Below are 10,742 nucleotides of genomic sequence, written 5' to 3'. Positions count from 1 at the left end.
AAATGTGTAAATACTTTCAGAAAAGAACGCACAATGTTAATTACTCTTTGCCTGTGTTTAAAAATAATTTGTATATCCTCTTTGACAACAGCTGGAATGATAAGTAAAGTAAGAGCATTTGGCTTAGAATAATCTAGGAATATACTTCCAATACCCCATACAGGCATTTATTTCCTACATCTATATTTCCCAGGTTTTTTTCTTGTTTCCATATCATTTGTAAAAATGAAATCTTTTACTGAAAGACTTTTTAATCCTGCTTTTGGAGGCAGGAAAGAAGGTTGGCTTTTTAAAATTTATTTTATTTTATTTTATTTTATTTTATTTCATTTTATTTAATTTTATTTCATTTTACTTTGTTTTATTTTATTTTCCTGACAATTATTTGGAACATTTTTGGTGACAACCAAAGGCTCACTTACCCCCCACAGGCTCTTGTCCAGCAGTCTGTGAGCTGATATTTGGATCTGTTTTCAAACAAAGTCTGATTTAGATTTATCTAACTTCACCAGCCTAAGAAGATTTTCTGTTTTATCAGGAATTGAACAAGCCTGGTTTCATAAATGAATAAAGTTATTTTTAGATACTTTGTTTTGAAGAGGATTTCTGGAATTTTCAACCTAAGCTTTACAACACATTTCTCAGTCCGATGGTCTTTTCATTTCCAGTTTGACAGATAACTGTGCAGTTCTCTTATAAGTATTTATTCCTCTGACTACCATCTGGAAAGTTAAAATTAATTATAAACATAGAGAGAAGAATTAAAGCATGGATCATGTACACTGAGGAATGGAATCCATTTTGCAAATTATTTTTATGGCAATGTTGAAGAAGGTAGCAGGTATTCACTTTGCACTGACAGAAACAGAGAGAACAGTTCTGTTTCTTGCAGTGGAATATTAAACAGCAAAAACATTGAGAATAATAATAATGATCTTTTCTACAAAGACCATATCTACAAAGATTTTTCTACACGTTGTTCAAATGGTCACTTGGTCACACAACCAAATTCATTCACATCTAGCTCCTTTTTTTTGTTTAATTTTTGAGAAATCTACAAAGCTCTTGTTAAGATTACATAAAAATCCTACATTTTGCACCATGAAGAGATCAGTGATTTTGGCTAAAACTAGAATTAGGAAAACAAAAAGTTTCAAGAACATAAGGCAGAAGTCTAAATTAAGGCACAGTAACAATTTAAAGGAAGCAGAAGGAAAGTATTATCAGAAGAAATAGAAATCTCATAAGCTTCTTGCACCACAAATGCTGACTAGTGAAGCACAAACCCATTACTTTTTAATTCCTTTTCTATAGTGTCATATATTTGAGGCGCCTGCTATAGCACAAATATTCTTCTGCCAGAAAATGAGCGTAATTTTCATAAACTGTGTTTTTGAAATAATTGAACATGTAAAGTACATTAGAGCATAATATTCGTTCATCTGATTTCATGTTCTAGCCGTTGCAAGTGCAAAAGCATCATGCAACAGTGTAATTTATACCAAGCACATTATTACTCTTGGAATGCTTGTTAATAGTAACAAAATTCTGGTGGTTTTTGTACCTACAAAGGAAATGTTTGTATGTTTTGTACCTAGAAGCCTTTAAGGTGACAGATTGAAAATTTTATTCACTGTCTCCATAACCTCCTGTGGGATAGTGACTAGTAATGCCTCTGTCTCCTAAGTTTATGGTTGATGAGATCTACGGAGCCATTTCTGCATAACTTCCATTTATGCAGAACATTTATATTGTAACATTTATATTCCACTCCTTACTCCAATCTCACTCAAGTTAATGGCAAGACTTCTGTGTCCCTTAGGGTTTTTCTTGGGCTCTTTGAACCATATGGAAGCAGAGCTGCTGGCTTGTTGTGGATCCCCTGTCAGACTGCACTTGCTTCCCAGAATAATCTGAATAAAACAGAAGCTTTCAAGGTTTTCTTCTTCCAGTGCCCCGTGGATAAACTTAGATGGTCAAAATAAAAGACTGGGTACCCGCGTCATCTGGGAATATGTAATGGGTTTGTAACAGAAGCAGCTCAGGGAAGGAAGACTGCCTGCTGGAATGCTCTGTGATTCTGAGACTATTGCATTGGTAAAGTACACAGTCAGTAGTAGTGGATGCTTCTTACTAAATATCGCTGCTAAATATAGCTGTATTAAGTCTTCCAGACTCACCAGTGAGCAAATGTAAGAGCCTTACCTTATAAGTAATTAAAGTTACTACTCTAAAGCCACCACTCCACTACAGTCTAAGTCTGGAATTTATGTGCTCGAGGCCTCAATATGAAAACTCAAGCACATCCCCAAAACAAATGTGTATTATAAACATCAGCAAAGGTGCACTTCATCACTGGTGATAATACTGTGACACCAAATATTTCCTTTGTAAAGAATACTGATAGGCTAATGCCTGAAAATTATTTGGAAGGAAGTGAGTGTGGCACTGCAGCATTTTTATATTAGTTTGGTCTTGCACAATGCTGTCCCTCCTTTCCTTCCTGCCCAATACTATTTTAGGAATATTCAAGGTTTTTAAAAGAGGCCAGAAAATGAGAGCTAGGACTTGATTTCCATACTAGTCACAAATGGCAGCTGTAGGGCAAACACAAAATGTTGCGATTACAATCAGTGCCTTTTTTCCTATTGAAAAGACTCTTTCCGTATTCACATAGAGTAAACTCAAAGGAAGAGCACAAAAAAGGCATTTTTCTGTTCATAGTATTTCTTTGGCATGGATAAGAAGTATTTAAAGTACAGCAGATGTGCCTATGCTGTACAATGGAAATAGAGTCTTTTATAACATCTGTTTAAATATTTTTACTTCAATACATATATTGCTGTAATTGGACAGTGGCATGCTATCCTCATAGTTTTCTTCCCCAGAACTATGTTAGTTTCAAATATCTAAATGTTTTACAAGATTATAATAAGATGACATAATATTTCTCAGGTTATTGAAGGCAAAACTCAAAATGCCTTAAAGAATTAAATTTGTACAATTTGCATATTTCCCTAGTTTATCTGCTAGCAAATATTAACTGAAGCATTTTTAGGGGATTTGTGCACTATCTTCTCAATAGCAGTATCCTGTAACATCATCTTTTCCAGGGAGAAGAAAGCCTAGAATAAATCAGACCCTCTGCCAAAGTGAAATGAGATTGGTTAGTCACAGACAAAGTGAGCTTATACAGCCTACATCACTCAAAACCCCAAAACCTTAAATGAAAACCTAAAATTTTCTATGTAAGTAAAGCTGAAAAAGATCAACAATATAAGTGAATCACTGCTTTGCTTTTTTTGAGTTTTCCTGGAACCATGCAGAAGACCTGTAGTATTTGTATCCCCAATCTACATCAATTTCACCCCAGAAAACTTCCTAGATTGTGTAAAAGCATAAACATAGCAAAACTCTCCAAACCTTTTAAATGCGTTGTTTAAAAACTTTTGGCAAAGGTGTGCTTACAAGTGCTGCTGTTTTGAGGGACTAAACTACTAAGGAGAGCAAACATAGGTACTTCTATGAACTCCTCTTTCCAGAGGTCTGCTAAGGAGGAAAAGGAGAAGACTGGGTGCATGTGCTTCTAAAAAATATCTGGGAGTAACAACATTTTTTGATGAGTAGATGGCTCATAGGTTGACCAATTTTAGCCCTCGTGATGGGGCTGTATCACATTATCATCCCTGGGGACTTTCACAATGTGAAGGCTGTTGGATATTCTGAATACCCAGTGAGGGCTGTAAGCATGCCAGGAAGGTCTTCTGAGGGCAATATTGCTGGGCTGCACTGAGAACCTGCCCATCCCCATCCCGCAGGGAAGTAAAAGTATCACAGGGAATCCTGGAGTGAACCATCCCCAGAGATCCTCTTCCATCCCAGCCCTCTGAGACACCCACTAGGTTGCAAGAGGAAATATTCATATGCAGTAGGGAAAGCTGGCCGGTATTTTTGTCATATATGATGTGTATCTGAACAATATTGAAAGTGCAAAGTCTAAAATGTAGTAAAACCCAGTAGGATAGACTTAGAGGCTAGAGCTAAAGATGAAGCCAGACTCCTCTCAGGCACGTCCAGACACAGAACAAGAGACAACAACAGGCACAAACTGAAGTGCAGGGAACTCCACTTGAACTTGAAAAAAAACCAAACTAGAAAAGTGATTGAATAATGTGACAGGTTATATTGACTAGAAGTAGAAAAAGAGCACAAAAATCAAAATGTGAAAAAAATGTTAATTTGTGATTATTGAATAACAAAATGACAGAACGAAACCCTGCCTTGTCAGAAGCAAGTTGTGGCTATGTGAGGATAATAAAAACTTCTGGCCATTGTCGCTTTTCTTTCTCTTTTCAGGAACACTTCCAAGTACGAGGTAGCTGATGAGCCATCACATCGATGAGGAGGTACTTCTCTGCTGCATTCTTTGGCTGCTCCTAGGAGCCCACTTTCTTCTGCTTAGTGTCTAAAAGGTCTTTCTCTCCTGTTACTTTCCTGGTGATAACTTCATTTCTTTATCTGCATCAAATTTTCTCAAAAAGATTTTCCTCCACAGTCTTTGAGGAATTCAGATCCTGTAAAGATTTGGAATCAATGCACTTCTCACCAGCAATCTCTTTCCAGTGTGCTGCTCTACTCTTACCCTCTTTTTGTGCTGGCCTCTTATTTGCTTTTTTTCTTAGCTTTTGTTTTATCTATCCTTTCCATCTTTCCACTATGTAAGAAGCATTAGAAAAATAGGCACTTCAAGATAATGTGCTGCTGTTAGGCAGCTGAATGTTGCTACTCTCAGGGGGCAAGGGAGCATCTGAAATGTGGAGTCTTTCTTTCATCAGGAAAATCAGAGAACACTAAAGAAAATCGAGCATTTCGGTAAAAATTTAGTGTATGTTTTGTTGAGTCTCTGCTTAAAGCTTTCAGATTTGTGTAACTTTTCTCTAGAACCAATATAACTTATGTGTGAAAAAACTCCATGCTTCAAACTAGGGAATTATTTGGCTTATGCTACTGTGGTGTCATTAGCATATTTTTAATCCATACAGGTTCTTCTCCTGTTGTTTTTACATGCACGAGGTAGCACCTCACAAATGCTACTGAACTATACGGCTGCTGTAGCTGGGTTTCCTGTTACACAACTCAACACTGGTTTTAAAACAACAAATGCCACCTGCCTGTACCAGCCAGGATGCAGCCCACAGTAAAGGCAGTTTCTTTTCCCACTTACCAAATGGTTCACCCTTTTTTTCTCAGCCAGAATACATTATTAGAGATGCCTCGGCTTTATTCAGGTAATTCTTGGTGTGAATTATTTGCAAGTATAAGCCTGCAAGCAAATTCCTTGCAGGTGTATTTTCAAAGCTGTGAAAATAAGACTATAAGCATTACATATAACCTAAGGTATACTGTGTAATTTATACCATAGAAATAAATTACTAAATTTGTCTTTCTTTTTTCATTTGTCTGATTTCATAATTTGATTTTTATGGGCATGTGTTGGTGCCCCCAACAGGCTCTTAGAAAAATTAAATCTGGAATCCTTTGTACCAAACGCTGCAGAAATAATTAACTTGTTTACTGCATTGTGATGAACAGCATAGCTGCATTGAATCTATATGAAGCTTGCAAAATGAATTACTACATAAATGTCTTGTCAAGTGCAAATGTGTGTCATGTATGATCTTTACCTATAGCAGATCATATCGCATTGCACAAGTAAATATAAAGCTCTGGATGCTTTCATTACAGTACTTCTGTGATGCCAACTACAGTCCTGTTCTTAGAGTAGTGAACAACACCTATGCAAAAAGGAAATCTCAGACTTATTAAATGTCCTGGACTTTCACTGCATGTATTTCTGAAATTATCACCTGCACAAGAATAATTTTTGAATCTGATCTGAATTCCACTCATAGTAGTGTATCTTCTTTACTGAAAAAAAATTGCAGAAAATAATTAAAAGACCTGTTTCTTTAGTCACTGCAGATCACAAGTCATTTTTTTTTCATATAAAGTCTAATTAAATTACATATCCCAATTCTATAGGACTAATTCACAAAGCCTTTTATGAGTGCCTATTTTGTGATATGCAAAATGTTTTACAGATCTCAATTTTGCAGGCAAGGAATCAGTGTAACAGCTAAGGCATTGGGAGCTAGAGAAGGAAGGCTATTGAAAACACCTTTAACTCACATGACAAGAATTTTATTTGCCTGGAATCAAAGTACCATGCTCTTTTTGTCCTTGAAAGCCTCAAATTCTAAAGGGAGGTGTGGTAGTCACATAAATAAAAGTGTCTACTACTGAGAGGTTGTTTTGTGAATTATCACGAAAGAATTCTGAGAGAGTGAAGTCAAATGATTTTATACCCCATATCTCATGAATAATACACACGCAGAAATATATATAAGAATCTCAACATTGCATCAGAGTCCTGATGTTGCATCAGAACTTTGGTTTTTAAGTGTCTGTGCATCAATACAAAAACAAATTGAGAAAAAAAAAATAGATACATTTGACTTCTGGAACTGATTGCTAGGAGAAATGAGGAACAGACCAGGAAGAGTAAATTTCCTATAGTGATCAAGCAATGTTGAAATTAGATTTGGACTTGAAACTAATTTGAATTTAGTCTGAAAAGGTCAACATAATGAAAATAAGGAAGGCCAACTTATACACATTACAAATTTTTTTGCCGAGGTATCATCTGTGAGGACATAGAGACCATAAGGTTATTTAATTGAGTACCTTGCTCCTAGAAATTGACAGGCTTTCCCTCAGACTCCATACAGTAACATGATGAAAACTAGGTATTTCATAATAATAAATAATAATAGTCTAATGGTTTCAATAGCATCGGTAGCAAATTTTGGGGCAGACCATGGACTAGTGCTCTTCCTGCCCAGCATATCCATCTGTATCTAGCAGAGAGAGCTGACACAAAGTTGTGAAGATAAAACTTGGCCTGAACTGTTAAAATATGCTCATCTGGCTCTACAGCTAAGCAAAACCACCTTTTCTTTCAGCCTTTGATGAAAATCTATGAAACACAGCAAAGCTGGCAGAGAAGGAAAAAAGGAATAAGAAACTAGACATATAGACAATAGGAACTTTCATCTGCTTTTGTACTTTGGGTGAAAGAATGACTGAATTGTTACCATCTAATAATTAAGTCCATTAGCCACAATAAGTATGTTCCAGAGAAAGTGAGACATTTAAGCTGACAATGCAGTGTGGACAAGGCACACTGGAGTTTCCAAGTGCATGCTTTGTGTTCTAAATGAACACTTGTAGGGTCAGACCCAGAGGCAGCACAGCTGCTTTCAGGCAGTGAGGAGCTGAAATGACCTGTCAGGCTCTTGTGGGTACGTGGAGAGCCAGCCTAGCACTTCAGGAATCCTATTCCTGCGACTGGGCACAAAGCCAGACCCTCTTCATCACGTCTGTGATTCAGCCCCTGCTGATCAGTGTGATTCGGGTCTGTCAGGAAGCACTGATGTGTCTGCCCTGTACTCCCAGAATAAGGAGCAGGCTGTGCGGGTCTAGTGTGGAGCCAAGTTCTACTGTCTCCCAAACATTTTACTGAAAAGGGTCATAGTGCAGTCTGAGTCCCAGCCTGCCTTGGATCTTAGGCAACTGCAAAGTACTTCCCTGATATTTATCATATTGAGATTCCTTATGTTGTCCTGGGTTCTGCGTACAAACTTTTGTTCTAGCACAATACACTGATGTGTCCATAAATCTAAGCAATAATAAATTAACATTTATTAAATGCATTAAAGCATCGCACCATCAAAGAACTGTACTTCATTAGTTAATTAATCTTCACAATACTCTTGTGACTAAGTTAGAACTTGTTTATTTATTTCAATAGACTTCCCTGTGAACTAACTTGGGAGTTATCCAGAGTAAATGAGGAGAACAGGAACAAGAAAAAGATAGAACACAGAATGATGCAGGAAGGAAGCGAAGTCCTTACTTGTTGTGAAACTCTCTTGCTAGGTTATTGCATACTGGTTTTATTGATTAGCACGGAAGAGGAGAATCATATGTTGCTTTACAGGACAGTTTTATTAATGCATACATTGGTTTAAAGTATGTACATCATCACATCTTTTGCAATCCTCACAGCATACAAATCCCAGAAGAACTCACATGAAGATTTCGCTGTCTTTATGTCCCATAATGCAAACAGCAGTTTGGACCCTACGCCTTTGAACTCTTATTCTTACAGGCATGGGATAACTTGAAGGCTGGTTAATTTCTTGTTTTCTATAGTTTAAGGGCTTCTTAAGAGCATGGCCCTGTCACTCCTTCCTAAACTGTGGAAAGTTAAAAGGCCAGCTGATCTTCCCAAACCTCAGCTGGCAATTCTCCATTTCCCAGCAGCAATCTCCTTTGAAAGCAGCTGTCGTTTTAATTTTTTGGCTGCATAATCACATCTCAGATTCTAAAAAGTCCCATTAGCCTTCTGTTCAATACGGAGAAATTGAATCTCAAATTTATCTTTTTGGTCATCTTTTTTTCATATAAGGGTATCACTTAGAAAAGTAATGAAGAATGAGCACTGTGAGGCAGCAGGAGGAGGTACAGGGTATAAACTAAAGGAGTGTGCATTAGCATTTTCCTTCTAGTAAATGTTCTTGCTAGTGAGTGGACACTTGACCCCATTAGCATAAGGCCAGTACTCTAAAATTACGTTTCCTAGGCTTGTTATGGTCTGAATTCTTAAGAGTCACTGGATAATCTGCATTCTATTTGACTTGTCATGTGAGATATATAATGCTTACTTGGTACCTTTCATCTCGAGAGCACATGGACTGTCCTGGGGTCTGAGATTTCTGATTTCAATAGACAGGAGCTCCTGACACTTCTGTGCAGTTTGAAGACTTTGGTTGACACAGCCTGATATCTGAACTACTCAAATATTTATTCCTTGCTCTCTAAGTTTCTCTGCGAAGTTTCACCGGTGTCTTAATCACAAAGTGACATGATTATTCACAATACAAATGCCAGAGTTAATTTTGGCTGTCTTGCTCTAATTGCGCTCTAATTGGGACCCTTCCGAATGAAGTATGGACGCAGGCAAGGTTCGTGGCTGACTCTGGGCATGTTTAGCTTACACAATCCACAAAGTGTTAGACTCTCTTTTAATGGTTACTCCACAAAAAGATATCCATCTCTGAGTGGTATCTGCCCACAGCCAAGACCGCGAGCAACATCCCCTTTCTGCCGACTCTCATCGCATTCCTTGGAAACCGAAGTACTGGTAACGACCGAGGGCTGTGCCAGGGCAGGGCCGTTTCTCGGTCAAGGGGAGGTTCACGGCACCGACACGGGATTCGAGAAGCGGCCCTGGCGGAAACCACCCCGAGGACTTTCCGCGCCCGCTCCGGCCGCTCCCGGCCGGGCCCCGCGCCCGCCGGCGGCGCCGCTCGGCTGCCCTCTGGCGGCCGGGCCGGGGCGCCGCTCTGACGGCTCATTTGTGATGGAAGTACAAAATTAGTCAGTTTTAATTGATTCATCTGTAATGTACGTACTGTGTTGTAAATCATTAATTTGATGGAGAATTTAGAGCCCCTTACCTTTCAAACTCTGGTTCTTGTGGCTCTCGAACACTTGCATTTGGACAAATGAATAGCATTGATTTTCCTCGAGTAGATTGATTGCTTAGATGCAAAAAATTCTCATATTTTTTCCCCATGAACGATAGCAAAGGAAGAGCTGCAGCTTTGATCTCACTGAATGGCAGCTTCTTCTATTCCACTGGAATGCACATTAATTTTTTTTTTTTTTTGGCAAAATGAAAGAATTGCCTTTTGTGGCATTCTCCTCTGCCATCCCAGTTTCTTAGCTGTATCAATTTGGCAAAAAGGATCTCTAGATATATTTCCTTAGATTTTTCATCATACTGTTCAGCATCCCAATGTTAAAAGTTATTTCTTTAAAAGTGCTAAAGAAACTGTGGCAGCAAGGCAACCAACTGAAGGGCAGATGTGAAATATGAAGTAGCACATGTATTTAAGAAATTACTTGGTATGACCAAAGAAATTACAACAGAGGGCAGAGAAGATAGCCCATGGAGAAGTCTGAAAGACAGTGGCAGATGATCACCATTTGAATAAATCATCTGACTCCTTCTTCTGTAGAGAAGAGAGGATTTATGAGCCTGAAGGAAGGCACAGTTTGAGTTCTACTTTGCTATCACCTACATGTGACCCCAAACATCCTGCTGAGATTCGTATTGCTTCCTACCCTTCTTGCAAGGTATTGAAGGCAATTTGTGTTGACTGTTAGTGGAAGCTTATGGTCATACACTAATTACTTGGGAAGATGCTATCTGAAACAATTTGTAGAAAATATTTCATAGAAAATATTTAATGTAGAATTTGCAAAACAGGGAGACCTGCTGCTCTGCATTCCTTCCTCTCCTCATCAGTTTTAAAATCATGTATACATTAGTATCATTAAAAACCCTGCACTTTGAAGGCCACACTAGCACAACAGAAGGGTGTGGGCGTGTTTCACTGTACACTAGACTCACCTTTCTCATGCTGTGCGTTGGGTTCCTTCCAGTGCCAAATCCTCTTCACAGGCTGTACTGCCCAGCTCATTTTTCACGCACAAGAAATGAGAGACTTTAGCACACGGTTTCGTGGGCGATGACAGGATGGACAGCAGACTGGAGGAAGTGTCCAGGAAAGAATCCTGAAATATGGACTGCACCTTCCTTTCACTCACCCACT

Source organism: Chamaea fasciata, unplaced genomic scaffold, assembly GCF_029207755.1.
Source record: "Chamaea fasciata isolate MVZ Bird 193981 ecotype frontalis unplaced genomic scaffold, bChaFas1.0.hap1 SCAF_8, whole genome shotgun sequence".
NCBI lineage: Eukaryota > Metazoa > Chordata > Aves > Passeriformes > Sylviidae > Chamaea > Chamaea fasciata.
This window is presented reverse-complemented; position numbering follows the sequence as displayed.